This window comes from Anabrus simplex, chromosome 1 (assembly GCF_040414725.1).
Source record: "Anabrus simplex isolate iqAnaSimp1 chromosome 1, ASM4041472v1, whole genome shotgun sequence".
Lineage (NCBI taxonomy): Eukaryota > Metazoa > Arthropoda > Insecta > Orthoptera > Tettigoniidae > Anabrus > Anabrus simplex.
Window position 1 is genome coordinate 577901444 of NC_090265.1, and position 21796 is coordinate 577923239.

The 21796-nt window shown below is 37.9% G+C and overlaps 1 protein-coding gene across 1 annotated transcript in view; it reads left to right on the plus strand.

Moving 5' to 3' along the window:
* The window catches only part of LOC136857156 (putative inositol monophosphatase 3), an 88993-nt gene that overhangs the window by 32454 nt on the left and 34743 nt on the right, over positions 1-21796 (plus strand). The window lies entirely within an intron of this gene.

Sequence of the window (21796 nt, forward strand, 5' to 3'; positions counted from 1 at the left end):
AAGATGAGGACCAGCCCACTAGAGTTGGCTAATGTGTGTGTGCTTCAAAACACTGGGCCGGCGCAGTCAGCTCTCTCAGTGCCTCAACACAACAACGTTTCACTGTTTCAAAGCAGTGAGATTGCTTTGTGCATCATACCTTATGAACAAGAACTCCAGTCGTTCCATACATGTCGGCTGCATCGATGCTTCGAAAGAGTGGTGGTACTTTGTTTATCCTCTCGCCTGGATAGAAACACTCCATGTAACATTGCCCTGAAGATGAGCCGGCACTCGTTAACAGACTCTTCATATTCCAAATAGCGCGTCAAGTTACTAAAAGAACAATGTACTCGGCATTGCAAGGTCCTTGTTTTACACAGACAAAGGATATTGTTCTCAAAGCAAGGTCATACTATAACAGACTCTCCCATTTGTCAAGTACAGAAGTTTCAAAAATTGTTTTAAAACTTCAATTTGAAGTAGATTTTAAAACCGGATTAGGGCAAGTCTGTTACTGTACATATAATACCGATCTTTGACTCTTAGATTTTTTTTTTTTTTTTTTTTTTTTTTTTTTTTTTTTTTTTTTTTTTTTTTGCTATGGGCTTTACGTCGCACCGACACAGATAGGTCTTATGGCGACGATGGGATAGGAAAGGCCTAGGAGTTGGAAGGAAGCGGCCGTGGCCTTAATTAAGGTACAGCCCCAGCATTTGCCTGGTGTGAAAATGGGAAACCACGGAAAACCATTTTCAGGGCTGCCGATAGTGGGATTCGAACCTACTATCTCCCGGATGCAAGCTCACAGCCGCACTCTTAGATTTAATTACTTGTTTTAAATCATTCAGATTACTTCATTTAGTCTGTTAACTATTTTTCTATGCTTTCCTAACTAGTTTAGGTTGCTTGTTAATGTACGTAAAATTCCGATTTTGGACTCTTCGTAGATTTCACTACTACTCAATTTATAATTATTCAAGTTAGTGCTTTAGCGTGCTTTTAACGGTAAAACTCATACCTTTATTGTTACCTTTATTATCATCATAAGTGCTTAGTAAAGAAGCAAACTCAGTTTGTGTAATAATGTAGTATTATATACGGGTACTATTCTACTGTACATAATTTATTTATCATACTGTACTTTATTTCATGAACCTCATATTTTATCATCAGAACGTCGAACAGTTTATTCAGTGAATTGAACTTAGCTATGAAGCATGGTTCATGTTTCATCACGCCATTGTGAAACACTGCTCCTCTTCCAGTCAGAGACAGAAGTGCACCATGTTTCAGCACACTGCTTCACCATGCCATCGCGAAACACTGTCCAGGTACTGCATATAGGAACACAGTTTCTCTTGCAGTCCGAGGCAGAAGTGTGCTTTGTGTTGACACACTGCTTCGAAGCAATTTGCTGTACTGCATCAAATGTTTCAAAATAGTCAACCGTGTCACTTCGCCCATCTCTACAGCCCACTCCCTACAAATTTACTCATACATATGTTTCCAAATTTTTAATAGTTTGTGTATTTAATTTGCACAACTCGTTTTAATTTGAATTAAAGGGATACAGAAAAAAACAAATTATCCCAAATTCAGATTAACAGAATCATGCATTACAATGTTATAAAAAATATAAAAAATACTTTGTGTGGTCCTGATATTGCAAAGTGAAAATAATTCTTCTTGCAATAAAAAGCAACGTAAATGAAAAATACATTTATGTACAGTATGGTACTACACTTTATTTACACACAAGATAACTTACTGGAAACTTGCACCATCAACAAAAAGGATAAGAGCAGAGTCCAGGCTGCGGAAATGAAATTCCTGAGGTCATTTTTGCAGAAAACAAGACAAGATAAGATCTGGAATGAAAAGGTCTGCGAGGACATCCAAGTGAAACCACTCAACAAAATTCTACCATCATCAAGATTGAGATGGTTTGGTCACTTGAAGAGGATGGATCTGAAGAAAGTAGCACGAAAATGGTTTGACAAAGATCTAGGAGCAGACCAAGGACACGATGGATCTCCCAAATAAAAGATGATCTGCAAAGAAGAGGAGTGGAATTGTATAACATGGAAGAAGAAGAAATGTACTTTCATAGATACAAGTGGAGAGCGTTCCTGCACTACACCCGGCAAACTGTAGACGGTTAAATGATGATGATGATGATGATTGCATATTGAACACATGTAGGTGTAACAATCTTGGCTACCTGTTCTCACTTAAAGAAGTTTGTGATTTTTGTTTACTTCATTTTATTTTTACATGGTTAACAAAATCTTCAGTTTCATTTTGTTGTGTGGAAAAAAGTAGTCACTAACGTTTGCTTAATGTTCAATAAATCTTACATTTCCAACCATTTTTAAAACTTCAGAAGACATTGGTACAGGCACTTCAGTTACTTCATCCCCATTATCATCTTCTTCTTCATCATCATCATCAGATGGATCATGTTTTTGTGTCACTTCTTGCACAATCTTTCTTCTGTTAGCGCTCTGCACACCACAACTTTGCAGTCACCCTCTACATATGCATTGTAACTTACATCAGTAGCCATTTCTCACCGCTGCTCAGATACTTTTATGTATGATTCTTCTGGTTCAACATCGGCATTGGTTTTTCGTTGATGAAACCAGCTTTATGGAAACAGTTCCTAATTGTTTGTTGACCGACCTGATTCCAAGCTTTAGCATATGACTAGCATCCAGGAAATTAATGTTGGTTTTCTCCATAGCATTGTCTAGGATCTTAAGAACAAGCTGTTGTCCGTACAGATGTTTTAAATTCTGTATTACTGTATTCTTTGATTCATAGCCTGCACAACTGACATTGTGTTGGGAGGGAAGTAGATTATCTTAATGCAATTGAGTTAGGAACTTGGAGTGGGGCATGCTATTACTGATAAACAAGATTCTCCTGTTAGATGTATGCGACTTTTATGTACCATTGCTAGCCAAAGGTTTGCTGAGTCATCCAGGCTTTATTAGCCTTGTACTGCACTGGAAGACTTTCATAGATTTAAAACACCTTGGTTTTGCTGATTTACTCAGTAGACTTATAAAATGCCTTTGGGTGTGGTGAGCCCACTGTAAAAATAGCCTATATGAAGTGTCATAGTGGATCGGAACTTAGATCTAAATAGTACCCCAGAAGTGATGCACATCTCTTACGTCTCCAGGGAAGTATGAGAAGTGAATGGAGGTCAGTGATCCACAGTCTGACCCAGGAGCAACTCCCCGGATAAGGGTGTCGGAGGAAGAAGTAGTAATTGTAGCTTTTCAGAGCCATCCATACTTGCACCAGTTAATACGATGACTCTCTTCTTGCCATTTCTTCTGCTGCTGTATTTTTCCCCATTAAATGCTAAAGCTTTATTCGACGTGCACTTGAAAAACAATCCTGTTACATCAACATTAAATACATACATCTTTTGGCTCATAATCCTCGATGAGTTACACAAACCCTGTAAACACTTGTTAGCTTTTTCTACACCAGTTGAAGCAGTTTCACCATATATGTTTTTGAAAACAAATACCATATGTTTGTTTAAACCTGGTGAACCAACACAGACTTGCTTTAAAGTTTTCAATGTTCATTTTACCAGCAAATTCCTTCGCTTTGGTGCGAACTGATAGACCACTTAATGATATGTTGCACATACAGTACACAATTGTTTAAACCACTTAAGCCTACACTCATCAAGGTCGAGAAAATCACCAATGTTAAGAAGACAACAGTTTTATAATAAGATAAGGAACATAGTGATGAAGTTTATAACCAGAGTTTCCTTTAGTAATTATCATAAAGTACAACTTATTCAAGTGTTTTCTTATAAAGTTCAAACATAAACTGAGTTTTAATCAATGGACAATCATACTAAGCCGAAGACAAGATTGGCAACAGTTTTTAATTTTTAATTTAAAGAACTTGTTAAAGGTTTTATTTCACCAAATTCCAGCAGTGGTTTTAGGAGTTTTCATATTTTTACATTTCTGGATTTTCTAATAGTCAAACAAGAACATTAAAAACAGACTTTTTAACCATAATCTATATATAAAATTGGATGTTGGTATATTTGACGTTAATAGACTCAAAAACTAATGGGCCAATTTTGCTGAAATTTTTAGTTCGTTCTTATTACATGAACTGTGACACTCTGAATGCCGTTTAAGTCAAAGTTCTTTCCCAATCGGTGTGGTAAACATGTTATGACTTACTGTTTGGGAAAGAAAGCTGTAGGGTAAGACACACATACGGGCGGGATCGGAAATGGGGTGAAATATTACAGTCTATATATATTTAATTAGATGTTTGTATATTTGAGATTGACTCAAAAAATACTGGACCGATTTCACTGAAATTTTCACAGTTTGTTCTTATTACATCGGAAAGGGATTATGAAGTGGTTTGAACGAAATCTGATGGGTAGTTTTCTTATGAGTAATTTTAGGTAATTTTATGTAATTGCAAAGCCGTACCAAGATTGAATCAACTTGATGGACAGATTGTCGCTAGGCGACAGCATCTTATGCTATATCATGTAGTCTGATAATAAAAGCTGTATAGAGGAGGATGGGAACACGCTGCCATGTTTTATAAAGTACCTTTCTTGATAAGAGATTCATTCTTATGCCTGTTATTTGGAAATAGCAATCCAACATGCCGTGATTGAGATGTACTTTCAAGTCATAGGACCAACTTTGATTGGTCTGCCCAGTTTGAAGAATGTAGCTGTGTATTAGATGTGTAAAATATTTAAGAAACTGGGAAAAATATAGAATATCAACAGTAGAACAACACGAGTTATCACCCACTCCTAACGAATGGCAACTGGGGGTTCCCAACGAGCAAAGGTGAGTTTGTGTAATCCATCTACCCTATATATAAATGTCATTGTACATGGGTATGTATCGGGGGATATAGAAATTGGGTCTCTGAGATGAATAGTAACACACTTCAGATTTTTTAAAGTCAAAGTTAAGCCCTATTTGGGGGAGTTAGATATAAAAATAATAGAAAACAGTGTTGAATCCACAGATCTCGGGGTCACTGAGATTAATAGTGACACTCCGGAATTTTTATAAGTCCAAGTTTAGTCCCCTTAGTGGTAGGGGTGAGTGCATTATAAAACTAATTGAAAGTAGTGTCAAATCCATAGTTTTCGGTGTCGCTGAGATGAACAGCGACACTCCGGATTTTTTATACCTTAGTGTTGGGGGGCAAGGGGGATGAGATACAAAAATTATTGAAAATAGTGTCGAATCCATAGTTTTCAGGGTCACTGAGTTGAATAGTGACACTCTGGATTTTTTTCTGTCCAAGTTCAACGCCCTTCGGGATGTGGGGTTAAGGGGGAGTGAAATACAAAAATAATCGAAAATAGTGTCGAATCCATAGTTTGCAGGGTCGCTGAGATGAATAGTGACACTTCGGATTTTTAAGTCCAAGTTCAGCCCCCTTTGGTATAGGGGTGAGAAAGGGTAAAAAAATAAAATGCCCAAAATGACCGAGATTACGGATATATGTGTGCATATTCCAGCATAGCTGTCAACTAAATTTGGTACAAATATTACTATCTGTGAAAAATGCTGTTGGGGCAATACACCCCTAGAAACCCCAGGGTATGTGGTGAAATATAAATATAACTAAAACTACCGATATTAGTCTTGAACCATACTTTTCAGGACTACTGGAGTTTTTTCTACCAAACTTGGTACACATATGACTTACTATCACGAGACTACCATGTGGGGATAAGACAACTCTAGCACCCTAGGAGGGTGAGATATAAAAATCGGAAATTGTGTCGAATCCCGCATTTTTCGGGGTCGCTGTGATGAATAGTGACACTCAGAAACTTTTTACAGTTTAAGTTCAGCCCCTTTGGCATAGGGGTTCAGAAGGTTAAAAAGAATTTGTCCAAAATAACAGAGATAATGGACGTACGTACGTTCCAGCATAGGTATCAACCAAAACTGGTATAAGTTACTATCTGGAAAAAAGTACTGTTCGGAGTAAGACACTCCTAGAGCCACTAGGGGAGGGGTGAAATATATATATATATGTGTGTGTCGAATCCATAGTTTTTGGGGACACTGAGATGAACTGTGACACTCATGATGCCATTTAAGACAATGTTCAGCGGCAGGAGGGTAGGGTGAGAGTGGGTGAAGAAAAGAAAATGTCCAAAGTGACCGAGTTTTTTCTTTGCTATTCGCTTTACGTCGCACCGACACAGGTAGGTCTTATGGCGACGATGGGATAGGAAAGGCCTAGGAATGGGAAGGAAACGGTCATGGCCTTAATTAAGGTACAGTCCCAGCACTTGCCTGGTGTGAAAATGGGAAACCACAGAAAATAATCTTCAGGGCTGCCGACAGTGGGGCTCGAACCCACCATCTCCCAGTTGCGAGCTCACAGCCGTGTGTCCCTTACCGCACGGCCAAATCGCAAAAAAAAATACTGTGGGGTTAAGATATCCCTAGCAACTCTAAGGGTACGCGTGAATTATAAAAAAAACACAGAAAGAACGGTGAAATATAAAAATGGACAGCGATAAATATTAATGTACAGTCCATAGTTTTTGGCATCACTGAGGTGAATAATGACAATCCGGATGTCGTTGAAGTCCATGTTCAGCCCCCATCTGCATGGAGATGAAAAGGGGTGGAAAAGAAAATGTCCAAAATGACCCAAATTATGAATGTATGTGTGCTTCTCCCAGCACAGCCCTCACACAAAATTGGTATACACATGACTTACTGTTATGACACTGTGGATGGTTTATACTTCATCCACAATCAGTCTGGATTTTGGGAAGGGCTGAAAATGAATGTAAAAATAACAGAGACTATGGATGTGTATGTGGATATGTTTCAGAATAGGTCTCAACGGGAACTTGGTACACATATATGACTTATCATTGAAAAAAAAAAACTATGTAGATGAAACATCCCAACCTCCGCTGGTGTTGGGGAATGGAAGTGAATGGCAAGTAAATAGAATGGAATATAAGCGATATTAATGCTATAGAAGGAAACGGTAAATGGAAAAAGACAAAGAGGACGGAGAAGATATCAGATGCTGGACAATATCAGGATAGAATACAAGTATGAGGAAACAAAGAGGGTGGCAAGAGACAGCTGCCATGTGAAGACCTGCCATATGACAGAACACTGATGATGATGATGATTGTCAAATTCATTGCTTATATGCTGCTGAGACGAATTGTGACATTCTGGATGCCGTTTTAGTCCACGTTCAGCCTCCAGTGAGAGGGACTTAAAAAAGTAAATAGTCTAAAATGATCAAGATTCCATCACTTCCACCGATTTTGCGACAGTCTCAATGACAGTTGAAATAGTGTACATCATATCTATAGTGTGATGGGTAAATACATATAGTTATCACTTAATATTTTTTTGAAAGGATCAAATACTTCCCGGTCAGTTTGAGCTTCCACAAGGACAAAGTTTTATTTGCGAATTAAATAATCTAAAACTTGAAATCAAACGCATGTAAATAACTCTAAAACTACCCATTATATACCATCAAATTGACAATTCATAAAGGAATTCAAAAAAAAAAATCACTTCACACATAACTAAACAGTAGTACAAATCTTAGGTAAACATTCAAAAACGATCCAGGCACGCCGGGTACTACAGCTAGTACTTTATAAAATAGGAACACTGAACATAATCAGGATCCTGGTTAATGACTGTGAGGTGTGAGATAATTGGCTGATGATGCCCAGCAAATAGGGCGAAACATGTACCACATACGATAGTTATAAGGATTAAGTCCTAGTTATAATAACATTAACTTGTATTGAATAGATGGATTTATTTTCATAAATTTATGTATAATTTTATGATTTATACATTATTCAATATGGATTAAGAATGAGATTTATTACATGTACATACCACTTAGTGGAGCAGCTCATCTCCTTTCAACCAAGTCTTCCCAGCCCAAACTTTGCAACATTTTTGTAACACTACTCTTTTGTCGGAAATCACCCAGAACAAATTGAGCTGTTTTTCTTTGGATTTTTTCCAATTCTTGAATCAAGTAATCCTGATGAGGGTCCCATACACTGGAACCATACTCTAGTTGGGGTTTTACCAGACTTATATGCCCTCTCTTTTACATCCTTACTACAAACCTCAGATTCCCTCATAACCATGTGCAGAGATCTTTAGCCTTTATTTACAATCACATTTATGTGATTACCCCAATGAAGATCTTTCCTCATATTAACACCTAGGTACTTACAGTGATCCCCAAAAGGAACTTTTACCCCACCAGCACAGTAATTAAAACTGAGAGGACTTTTCCTATTTGTGAAACTCACAACCTGACTTTTAACCCTGTTTATCATCATACAATTGCTTACTCTCCATCTCACAACATTGTCGAGGTCTTTTGCAGTTGCTCACAATCTTGTAACTTATTTATTACTCTATACAGAATAACCATTTCTTTACTCATATAATTTATATATGTAAGGAAAGATAAAGGTCCAATAATACTGCCTTGAGGAATTCCCCTCTTAATTATTACAGGGTCAGATAAAGCTTCGCCTATTCTAATTTTCTGAGTTATATTTTCTAGAAATCTAGCCACCCATTCAATCACTCTTTTGTCTAGACCAATTGCACACATTTTTGCCAGTAGTCTCTCATGGTCTACCCTATCAAATGCCTTAGATAGGTCAGTTGCGATACAGTCTATTTGTCCTCCTGAATCTAAGATATCTGCTATATCTTGCTAGAATCCTACAAGTTGAGCTTCAGTGGAATAACCTTTCTTATGAACTGCCTTCTATTGAACCAGTTATTAATTTCACAAACATGTCTAATATAATCAGAAAGAATGCTTTCCCAAGGCTTACATGCAATGCATGTCAAACTGACTGGCCTGTAATTTTCAGCTTTATATCTATCACCCTTTCCTTTATACAGAGGGGCTACTATAGCAACTCTCAATTCATTTGGTAATTCTCCTTCATGCAAACAATAATCAAATAAGTACTTCAGGTATGGTACTATATCTCAACCCATTGTTTTTAGTATATCCCCAGAAATCTTACCAATCCCAGCTGCTTTTCTAGTTTTCAACTTTTGTATCTGATTGTAAATGTCATTGTTATCATAGGGAAATTTAATACTTCTTTAGTATTTAGTCACCTTCTCTATCCTTGTAACCAACAATCATTACATACTGCAACTGAATACTTCTGCCTTTTGAAGATCCTCCCATACACACTCCCCTTATTCATTAAAATTCCTGGAATGTCCTTCTTGGAAATTGTTTCTGCCTTAAATTACCAATACATACCCCTCTATTTTTCACTAAAATTTATAGACATCCAATTATCCTTGCCATCATGTTATCCTTAGCTGACTTCTTTGCTAGATTCAATTTCCTAGTAAGTTCCTTCAATTTATCCTTTCTTCCACAGCCATTTCTAACTCTATTTCTTTCAAACCTGCACCTCCTTGTTAGTTTCTTTACTTCTCTGTTATAATGAAAGTAGCGAGAATGATTGCTGGTACAAACAGGTGGGAACAATGGCAGGAGGGTACTTGGAATGAGGAGATAAAGACCTCATTGTGAATGAACTCGATGGATGAAGCTGAACATGTAAATCGGCTTCGGTCATGTGAGGCGAATGGAGGAGGATAGGTTACCTAGGAGAATAATGGGCTCTGTTATGAAGGGTAAGAGAAGTAGAGGGAGACCAAGACGATGATGGTTAGAACTCAATTTCTAATGTTTTAAAGATGAGAGGTATCGAACTATAAGGCCACAGCGCTAGTTGCAAATAGAGGATTGTGGCAACATTTAGTAAATTCACCGAGGCTTGTAGACTGAACGCTGAGAGGCATAACGGTCTATAATTATGTATGTATGTATGTATGTATGTATGTATGTATGTATGTATGTATGTAGTTACTAAGGGGGCCGATGACTTAGATGTTAGGCCCCTTTAAACAACAAGGATCATTAGTTACTAATGCCTTGTCGATGTAACCATAATGCCCTGTCTTCAGCTTCATATTTCATCTTGCTACCAAAATTGTTAGATAAAATGTTCGTGATTGTGGTTCAGAACGGACCAAAATCCGTCCGGATCCAGGCTCTTAGGATCTACGCTGAGCATCAATAAACTAGCCTACTTGATAGAAACGATAAGACGAAGTCACACGTATTTATTAAGGCACCAGTTAATGAACACACGGTTGAAATTGAGAAAAAAGAAGTCCATTAATTCAATTACTAATATATACAAACACATAATTAAAAGATTGCGGTGCAGGTCCCGTGAACACTCCTCAGTAACATAGGAATACACAGGATAAAGGATACCAGGTTGGTGGTGCAACTTACAGACTCTGATTCTTTTGTCTATAAGAATTTTAAGATTATAAGAGGGAATTCCTGAACCTCCATGGCTCAGACGGCAGCGCGTTGGCCTCTCACCGCTGGATACCGTGGTTCAAATCCCGGTCGGTCGTTCCATGTGAGATTTGTGCTGGGGAAAGCGGTGGCGGGACAGGTTTTTCTCCGGGTACTCTGGTTTTCCCTGTCATCTTTCATTCCAGCAACACTCTCCTATCTCATTTCATAGAATCTATCAGTCATTAATAAATCACTTTGGGAGTGGCGACCCCATCGTACTAATAGCCTATATTTCCTTCATTCATTCCATCCCTGACCTGGTCAATGACTGGAAAACAGGTTGTAGGTTTTCATTTTCAAGAGGGAATTCCTATCACCCGAATTTCTTCCTCTCGAAGTCACTCTTGTGATTTACATTGTTCAATAATATTAATCACATTTAAGTTTCTTCTCATTGCCTTTCTTCCCTTGTTGTCCACCACAAAAATCAATTAGTATTCTACATTTCCAAGACAGCATTCCTGGTGTAAAGCCTAATTTGGAGTAGGGAGACATTGCACCACAGACTAAATTGAAAAGATGGCAAAGAATTTTAAAAAATGTTTATGTCTACCCAGGTGTTTGATGTCACGATAACAAAATATCCTCGCACTAAATAGAAAGGAAGGTTATGTATCGGTAAACAAAATGAGAGTATTAAAATTAGAAAGCTAATACCAAACAAGGCAGGACATTAACACAGTTATATATCGGATGTGGTACGCAATTTTATCACGTATAAACAGAGCACTAATATTGAGTAGCTCCTCATATCATCTCATATATCGGTAGGATCCCATCACGTAACTTCCGTACAAATACATATATTTCTGCAACAGGTAAATGAACTCAGTTTGGGTTCATAATACCTTACCTCGGCAGAATGTGTGGACGGATATGCAGCGGAAGCCCGCATGACTGAACCGACAGTGCGTACCAAAAAAAAAAAAAAAAAAAAAACTCCAGTAAGCCATGGAAAATAAAAAAACAGGCACAATATCAAATGTCATCAAAATATCGCGTTGTTTGTAATCAAGATACAAGGTACACGAAAGGAGAATAAATGAAAAGGACACCACTGCTCAAAATGGCCTGGCTGAAATAATGAAAGAGTTAAATTACTAAAACACCTCACAAAAGGAATGCAAAAGGGAAACAATACAGTAATTCAGGTTATTGTGCCAACCAGGACACCCACATAGACGAGGAGGAAAACATTAACTTTGCATGAGGTTAAGAGACTGCTAAGCATAAATTATGAGTTTTCCACTGGAACTGTGTCGTACATATCATGCAAGTACGGAGGTCATTAATTTTTTTTAAAACTTGCTTTACGTTGCACCAACACAGATAGGTCTTATGGCAGCGGTGGGATAGGAAAGAGCTTGAAGTGGGAATGAAGGTACAGCCCCAGCATTTGCCTGGTGTGAAAATGGGAAATCACGGAAAACCATCTTCAAGGCTGCCAACAGTGGGGTTTTAACCCACTATTTCCCGGATGCAAGGTTACAGCTGCGCGCCCCTAACCATACGGCCAACTCACCTGGTGGAGGTCTTTAAAGCATCCATCTTAGTCAGATTATGAATCCTAATGTTCATTATAAGGAACATAATCCACAGTTGGGATAGTAAAATACAAAATCAGGTTAGCAAAATACACAGAATAGATTAGCTCGTTTCTGCAGGAGACCAAAGATATTCTAACAGAGACGACGGAGATCACAGGATCGATCTCGCTGCCATCTGTTGTGACCACCATATTAAAATCTTGCAACAGAACAGATAGTAAACAGACAAGAAAAGGTTTCTTGGAATGTCTTAAGTCTAACATTTAGCATCAGATAATGAAGACACTTGGCCCTTGGTCCTCCTCACCCTTCCTTTCTCAGAACTTTTTCCTCAGCAATGTTGGTCACGAATATGTCCCACAGTGTGCCCAAGGAATTTGGCTGTCCTTTTCCAGATCATGGTGAGTAGTTCTCTCTTGACTTTGATTTCATTCAGAACGCTTTCTTTTGATCTCCTTTCCATCCAGCTAATCCTCAGCATTCGTCTCCAGATCTACATTTCAAAAGCATCTAGTAATTTCATGTCTTGTATGTGAAATCATAACATGGTTTTCTTTTAGCACTTTGTAATCTTAGCATGACAAACATTGTTTCCGAGCATTAAATATTGTTGTCTTGATCTTGAAGTTTTGAATTCTACTTGTTTATGTAAGGACTAGCTGATGTACCAGTGCTTTGCTACAGAATTCTACTCCCTTGCCTGCTGCCAGTCACAGTTGAGTTGGGCAGTTTCCATTATAATGGCAGACACTCGCTCTCCGCCCGCCTTTTTATATCATCAGAAAGACTCTTCCAGAAGTTTTAAGGGATCTGCCAATGGACAGAAAACCAACATGACAGCAACATTAACGCAATATACCAGGTGATTTGGCTGTGCGGTTTGAGCCGTATAGTTGTGAGCTTGCATCTGGGAGATAGTGGGTTCGAACCCCACTGTTGGCAGCCCTGAAGATGGCTTTCCACGGTTTCCCATTTTCACACCAGGCAAATGTCCCATTAAGGTACCATTATTTGTACCTTAATTAAGGCCAAGGCTGCTTCCTTCCCACTTCTAGGCCTTTCCTATTCCATTGTCGCCATTAAGACCTATCTGTGTTGGTGCAACATAAAGCAAATTGTATTAAAAAAAAAAAAAATTGCAATAAAGTGTTTTGGCAGGGTATTCACTTTTAAAGATCCCAGCCAGCCATTTTCGTATGATTTGCTTCACATTATTTCTGCCTTTTGAAGTTTGTTCATAAGACCAGTTAGTTTCATCCACTAAACACTGAAACCATGCATCAGTCATAAAAAGTGAAGCAGTTTTCTTCTATCTGACATTTAGCTCCTGTATTTACATTGAAATCTTCCGATTTTGAAGCAGTGTCAACGAATGGCTTCCCAAAAGGTGAAGTACAGAAATATTTACATTATTTACAGTATCATCACTATCATGTGTATTTACATTATCAGTAATTACACATGTACTTCCATGAGCAAAAATGCCAACTTTCTGATTCTTCCCTGTTAGTTGGTGATCCATTTCAGTGTCACTGCCCTCGTTTTCATTTAAACTCCATTCTAGTTATAGTCTGAATCACTATTTGCTTGTATTTTGTTTATTTCTTCATCATGATGTGCTCTACAAATACTCTTCCGGTGAGTTAACAGTTTCACCATCAGCTGGATAGTGCTAAGGCATGGAATGTCCTCATAGTGACAAGGTCTAAACCACTTGAACTAGTTTCCACACAAGGCCAGGGATGTGCATTCATGTAAACCAGTAGCCATCTAGTAACTAGAGAATAAACTACTATGGGGTATATACGAAGGTTACGCTGCATTGAGATATGCTGATGACGGGCTTCACATTAACAAATGCCAGTGGTGGGTCTCCAATCAATCATGTAGCCCAGCAATTTTTAGATGACACCCGGCCTGGCTAGGTAATATGTAACACTCGGCTTTAACTTAGTATCTCTCCTATACTATAAACCCTAAAAATCTGAAGAAAGGAAATACAGTACCTTCACAAGATGATCTAGTATGATTTTGTTACTTGCAACGACTATTCGATATATCACTCCGCACCACTTGAAGAATCCCAACCGTGCACTTCAGAGACCTCAGTACTGGCATGTGTATATTTAGATCACACATCCCACAATGCAGGACATTACCTCAAGTGCTAGTAAAACGTTCATTTTCCTGCTATCTACCGGCAAATTGATATACTGTGTCATCTAACATACATTTGAATGTAAAAAGTTGGCACGAATTCAAATACTACTAAGGTCGGATACAGTATCTTACACACGTAAAACCTTATCCGACCCTGGTCAAATATGGGAGTGAATGTGTTAAAACACTGGGCTGATTTTTATTATGCTTCATTTGAGAAAGTGGCTGAACACATTGGCCTGGTATAGCACTCTAACAAAAGATCTTACCTATCAGTCAGTCAGTCAGTCAATCAATGATCTGCATTTAGGGCTGTCGCCCAGATGGCAGATTTCCTATCAATTGTTTACCTAGCTCTTTCTTAAATGTTTACGAAGAACTTAGAAAAAAAAAAACCAAACATTTCCCTTGATAATTTATTCCAATCTCTTACTTGCCTCGATTTGTCCTCTAGAATTTCAACTTTATCTTCATCTTTCCTTCTTTTAAAAGCTCCACTCAAGCTTATTCCTCTGCTAATGTCATACCATGCCATCTCTCCACTGACAGCCTGAAACTTACCACATAATGTAAAATAAGATCTAAAAGGTTTCCACGTATTCAGTACTCATTTATTGTAACCTAAAAAAAATTACATATATTTGAAACTAGTTTTGGTCTTTCTAGAGACCGTCATCAGTCAAAGTAATAAATTTAAGGCAAGACATAAATTATAATAGATAAAATTCAGAAAATAAGAGCGTGTTGTTTACGTTCGGTGTAAGACAAATGTACAGTTGAATAAGGCTTTCTTCTAATTCAAAGAATCTATATATTTAAAGAGTTTACTAAAAACAGCTTTGGCAAGTCCGTCCTTTCTACTGGATTGATTTGATTCATTTTTGTTATATTCTCTCCAGAATTGCCTGCCAGTGAACCATGAGACGTTGATAGGTCTCTAAGTTCAGCCAACTTTGAGTAATCATAAAATCAAATCATTAAATGATCACTCCATTAATTGCATGTGAATGCTTAGCCTAACCGCAATACATTCTGTACTTAGTAGGTTGCTAAGCGATTAACACTTTTATTAATATTCTGGTCCTTAGTAATGTCATTGCATGCTGCCATGTTTGATTCCTATCTGTCAAGCCAGAGAGTATGCACTTCCTCTGATCACAGATGAATACTATTCCCTGCTAGATTCCTAATAACGTACATGCTGCTAGGAGAAAAAATGTCTGCGTACAAACAGACCCCATCATCTCATACACCTTAGACCTTGTCTGGGAACACATATCTAAGGATAACCTTGCTACACTAGGAAAGTAAAATCCATGTATCTTAAAACAAGTTCTCTGCCTGGCAAAAAACGCTCCTTCGAGACTAAACAATGAGATTACAAGACAACTGTTCTATATAGAAGAACTGCGATTAAAGGTATCTTTGCCTTTTACGACACAATACCAACCTTTACATCAAGAACTGCCAGATAAGAAAGCGAATATATGGATAGATTATTTACCAAACAGACAGCATGTTGTCAGAATGGATGAATTCTGACTAAGAACTGCGGAATACCATAACATGCTTCTTATTAAATGTTCATAAAACCATTGAAGAGCGCAGGCAAAACAGTATAACTACGACAGGCTTATCCAGGCGAGTTATCTGACCTATTTATAACGCATGCTGCGGAGCAGCGCAGGTCCTCTAGTGCACTTCTTAAAAGATTAAGTTAAAACCCTTACAATATCAACACTTAGAGAATCTTCTTGAATTCAGTTCAGGTGAAATAAGTGTGAACAAAATAATCTTGATGGGAAGGTGTTGAGATGTTTCTTTTCAGTATGGATCTTTGAAAATGTTGAAAGAGCATAAGCAAAGAAACAGAATAGAGCTGAGTTGTAGATGGGAGGAGGAAGAGAAGGGAAGTATAGTGTAGCCTAATGTGGGTTTGAGTAATGTGGAATGGTGGGTGATCGCTGGAGGAAATTTAGAGGAAGGTAAAGATTAAAAAGAAAAAAAAAAAAAAAAAAAAAGGCGGTTTAAATTACTTCATTTCTTTTTATTGAAAATAGGTATTAATAGATCATATAAAGAGTTTGGGTTTTCTGATATCTCATTAAGGTTAAAATTGGGATGAAAATATTGATCCAGGTGGATGAAACAATTTTCAAAGATATTGAGCAGAGAGCCCTTTTAGTTCTTGTTTAGCATTATATTGCTCTTCAATACTGAATAATATGAAATTTATTACCTCGGACACACCACAGTCAGCATCTCATCTCCTTACTCCTATGTCTTCCCAGACCAAAGTTTGCACTACTCCAATTTTGGAAATCGCCCACAACAGATTGTACTGCTTTCCTTTGGACCTCTTCCAGTTCTCGTATCTAGTCGTCCTGGTGTGGGTCCCATACACTGGAACCATACTCTAATAGGGTATTACCAGAGACTTATATGCCCTCTCCTTTACATCCTTACTACAACCCCTAAATATTGTGTGTTCATAACCGTGTGAAGAGATGTGCTTTCTGAACAACCTTGTTGATATGATTACCCCAATGAAGATCATTTCTGATATTACCACGTACAGTGTTCCCCATGAAGTACTATCATTCCATCAACACAGTAATTAAAAATGAGGACTTTTCCTCTTGATGAAGCTTATAACCTGACTATCTATTCCGTTTACCATTATACGATTCTCCACTGTCCATCTCTCAATATTATCTAGGTCCTCCTGCAGTTGCTCACAATCCTGCAACTCATTTACTTCTCCACACAACATAACATCATCCGCAAATAGCCTCATTGTGATTCCAGTCCTTTACTCATATTGGTTATATATAGAAAAAGATGCAATAATACTGCCCTGTGGGGCCCCCTCTTAATCATTACAGGATCAGATAACACTTCACCTACTCTAATTCTCAGAGTTCTGTTTTCTAGAAATTTAGTCACCCATTCAGCCACTTTTGTCTAGTCCAGTAGCCCTCATTTTAATCTGTAATCTCCCATGATCTACCCTATTAAAACCTTGGATATGTCAACATCCACAAACTGTACCAGGTATGCTACTGATTTTATAAACTAAATGCTCCTCCCCACTTTGGTGTGTGTTTTGTAAATGTTCGGTGTATAGTTGATGTATTTTTCTATTTCAATTTTTCACATTCTGTGAGCCACTATTTAATGTGCTTTAAAAATGCAGTAAAATGCAAAATTTACTCAAAATATGAAATATAAACTAAAATGTTATATTAAATTAAAATCTTGTGTTTCTCTTTTCAAATATTGTTTTCTATTTTTTCTTCTGGGAATTTTAGCAGAAAATTTTGTGAACCTTTGAACTGCCTGCAGATCATCCTGTCCTAATCTTGGCTCGCCATTTTGCACGGTGTTTGGCATTGTGTGGTCTGCAAATGCTATTGGCTTTTAAGCTCTGATATCCAGAGTTTGCCTAAGCACCTCTGCAATGTATTTGGGGTCCTACGAAGATTGTGGATGCTGAATGATATTGCATCAAATACAGCTTAATGGTAACAGGTAGGATAACATGAATTCTGAGTGGAGTTTTCAGAAATGTTCTAAGGGGCTAGGTTTACACTAGTAGGTAACTTCTACAGGTTATTGCTGCAAGTCACGAGCTGCTGAGGTTACACTCTGAAATCCTATTGCAGTGGGATATTTCTCCTGGTGCAGTGTAACCAGTTCTTGCCGAGTAGCAGACAGAAGGAATGAGCTGCAGACAAGTCCAAATGGTAATCACGTAAAGCAATACATCTCAATTTCTCTAGTCATCTGGTAGATTCCATCAGTGGTAGTTTGGATTCAATACCATAGAAATCCTGTGAGATCCCTGTCCTTTACATCTAGGGCTAGCTGCAGAAATGCTTGAATGCCATCGCATTCGAAAATGAAACAACGTTGCTAGAATTTCCAGTAACAGATTTGGTCCCATCTCTAGGGCGTCATTTTAATGGTGGTTGGCCTTGTTCATCAGAAGAGGCATTAAACACATTCCCCTATTTTTTGCCGTCTCTCTTCTGCTCTTTCACAACGTGATGTGGTAGATAGAAGACGTTTCAGGAAATCTCATCCCTCGGAGCTATTTCCAATTGCTCCTTTGTTAATGGAGTCCAACTTATGCTTGTGGTATCTAGTTTTGAAGTTTTCATCCTAATCCATTCAGTTCTTAAGAGTTTGAAATATCTCATCTGTTGACCGCTTATCAGACAAGACTATGTCCTTTTCTTGGAAGTGATACAACTCTTTTTGGATAGGTCAACATACACAAACTATACCTGGTATTCTTCTGATATTGTGAACTAATGGGTCTCATGAAATTTATGAAGTATAGCAGCATCCTTATCATCCAATATGGTGTCTTACATATCACGAATTTCAATTTCCAGATCCAAGAATCCACATGGTTTTGCCAGATATCCTGCTATTAGAGACTGAGACATGGTGCATCATAACCTGAAGCGCCGGACCGGTTTCCTGTTAGTACTGTACCAGTAAAAGAGCCCGACTTTAAGATTTATTTTCAACGCAAGCATGGAATAGTTCTCAGGGCTAAACTGGATGAATAAAAATTTGAATCTGATTTGATAAGAGTTTATTCATGTAATGCATGTTAAATTGCACATCACCTCATGGTAGGGGTTGTCTTCCACATTGTCCTTTAAATGGCCCGGGTCTCCAGCTCACCAGGCCGCACCGGCTGGAACACGTTCCAGAAGATGCCCAAGTATTCCATCAAGATTGCGGACGGACCATCCAGGTTGGCTGCACAGAATACGCCTCAAGTTCCCGATGCTCGTGATGACCTCCGCTGGTTCCTGACGATGTTGAGTGTAATCACATTACCCAAAGTACAATGAGGTTGGTAGAATCAATGCAAACTCCGTAAATGTGCTCTTCGTCACTCGCAGAATAAATCAAAGTTCATGAAAACCTTGAGTAATGAGTTTTCTCACCACTAGTAAAATCACGAGACAATGTTCATAAAGACTTTCAAGAATCCACTCTTTAACACTCATGGAAATGACAAGTCCGTGGTCATGAAGACTTTCAATAATGTTATAGTTCATCAAAAAAAATTACAAGTCTTTAAGTAATCACTGGCAAAGATCACAAGTCTATGCTCATGGAAACTTCGAATAAATTTAGAGTTCATCACTCGTGAATATTACAAGTCTTTGAATAATCACTGGCGAAAAATTAAAGTCCAACACTGGTAAATATTACAAGTCTTATTGGTGAAAAATTAGAGTTCAACATTCGTAAATACTTAGAAAAATTCAGAGTTCCTCAACACTCGTAAATATTGCAAGTCCCATTTATAAAGACCTAGAAAAGTTCAGAGTTCCTCAACACTCGTAAATATTGCAAGTCCCATTTATAAAGACTTAGAAAAATTCAGAGTTCCTCAGTGAGACTATAACCACACGAAGATAGCTTCCAATGATAATGGCCATGCTGACTACTCGACTGTCACTGACTGAGATATCAGGCTATATGGAGCCCTCCTTATATTTGGTTTGGGACATCTACGTCACATATGCCGTGAAGCTGGTTATCTCCTGAATCCCTCGACGGATTTCCTTGAAATTCAAGCATTGCGACGTTTATGTAATTCCCTTTAAAATGACATGTTGATCAAGTTGCTACCACAATTATTATAGGAGTTTTAAATTTTTTATCCATCTAATGTTCCGGAAGGTGTGACGCTTGAATCTGGAACCTACGAGTTCAGGCTAGCTGCACATGGTATGACAGGCGGGTGATCTAACTAGCCCCTGCGGCTATGTCACGCATACAGTTGTTCTCAGCTTTGCTTGCTCGTCCTGCTGAATGTAAACAAACCAGGCTTGCACGGAGTGGTGATAAAATACGATCAACTCTCAAAAAAAATATGCATGTACAGGTCGTAACCGGTATAGTACTGAACCGGAGACTGTAGGTAGCAGAATGACGGAAGGTGTGATTGGCTTCAGCTGTTCCACTTTTACTATTTTCCAGTAATGGTCCACGCCGATTAGTATTTCAATAAGCGGTTCTTCATTGTCAATTTGTGGATCTGCAAGCATCAGTTTCCAGAAATCCTGAGGGTCACTTGGGCTAGAAGAATAGGTATTGTAACTTTCTAAGGTGAAGAGAGTTACGGTTGTCTTCACTGAAAATACAATCATGTCAAACTGAAAAAAGGTCAGTGTCACTTGGTGCTTGTCAATGCCGCTTCAAAGGCTGTCGCTGAAAGTTCTTGACTACGAGTCACGTGCAGTTGAAGAGCATCCACCAAAGACTTGGCTACGTAGCCGGACTGGCTTCCAGCATCCAGTAGACATCTTGTTAGCTTAGATATCCCTGTACCTGGCAATTTTTGCACTTTTTCTGTAAAATTTACAGAAAGGCACTGTGTTTTACAGTTTTATGGATGAACTTTAATATTTTATGATTTTACATACCAAGATCTTCTTTTTAAAATTTGCACCAAAACAATTTTTTGCAGGCTGCCGATACAGGCTGTGTGACCAGCGAATATTCAATACATTGTAAAATGTAGCAAAGGCTTTTCAGTCTGTCAAACACATAGCAGATACAATGTAAATTAAAACACTAAAAGCATATCTGTAAAACACATACTAACATACAAAGAATGACATGTTTCGTTGTACAAGAACATCCTCAGATTCTGTCAAATCACTTAAAATAAGCTTATATATGTACAGTATTGTTTACGTAGCGTAAACTTGTCAAATTATTCAATACATTGTTCTCATTTATATTCATCCGATCATTACAGACTTCGGTTGGGAATAAGAGATGCATCCTGCATCCTAGTTGATCAATATTGATTTGTTTGTGTTGAAAGAGACTGACTCTTGGATAACCGTTCGCCTGTTCTTTAATGCATTGATTCATTTGATAACCTTTACTGTACTGTATAAAAAGTAGTTCTTTTGTTCTTCACCACGAATTACAGCACAGCATAAGTTCGCACAAGGGCAAGCCAAGGCAAGAATTGACTAGCGAGGCAATTACCATTATTACACAAGATCTTCTCATAACCAAGCCCAGCAATTCAACTTTCAATAACGTAACATGTGAAAAGTTCCCTCTGTATTAAACAGGTCCAATACTACGCACAAGATCTTCAAGTCTATACATATTGGTTTATTCATCAATAGAATGTACTTTACTATAAACAGTAGGAACAAAACCAAGACTGTACATCCATTAGTCTTTCATCATTTTACTAGTAACTCATCGATACTGGAAAATGTAAGACTTTATCATAGTTCACTCAACGACAAGCTTACAAGTGAAGAATTTTGATTGCATGTTGCCAAATGTGGTTCAGTGGAACACAAAGAAAAAACATTTAAATAGTTTATCATAGATTGTCATTTTTATAGAGGACATATATTTTACTATTTTTAGATATGCTTTATGGAAGAAAGATGTCCCCGAAAGGAATGAAACCTGTTCCTCTAGTTTTAAAGAACAAAATTTTAAGCATTGTAAAGGTGGAGCTTTTTCTTGATAAGAATAAAAAACTGTTACAAAGTATAGGTCCTGTTGTAGTTACAGAATTACATGTGAATTGTGTTTGTCGCCTAATTTGCTTCATATTTATT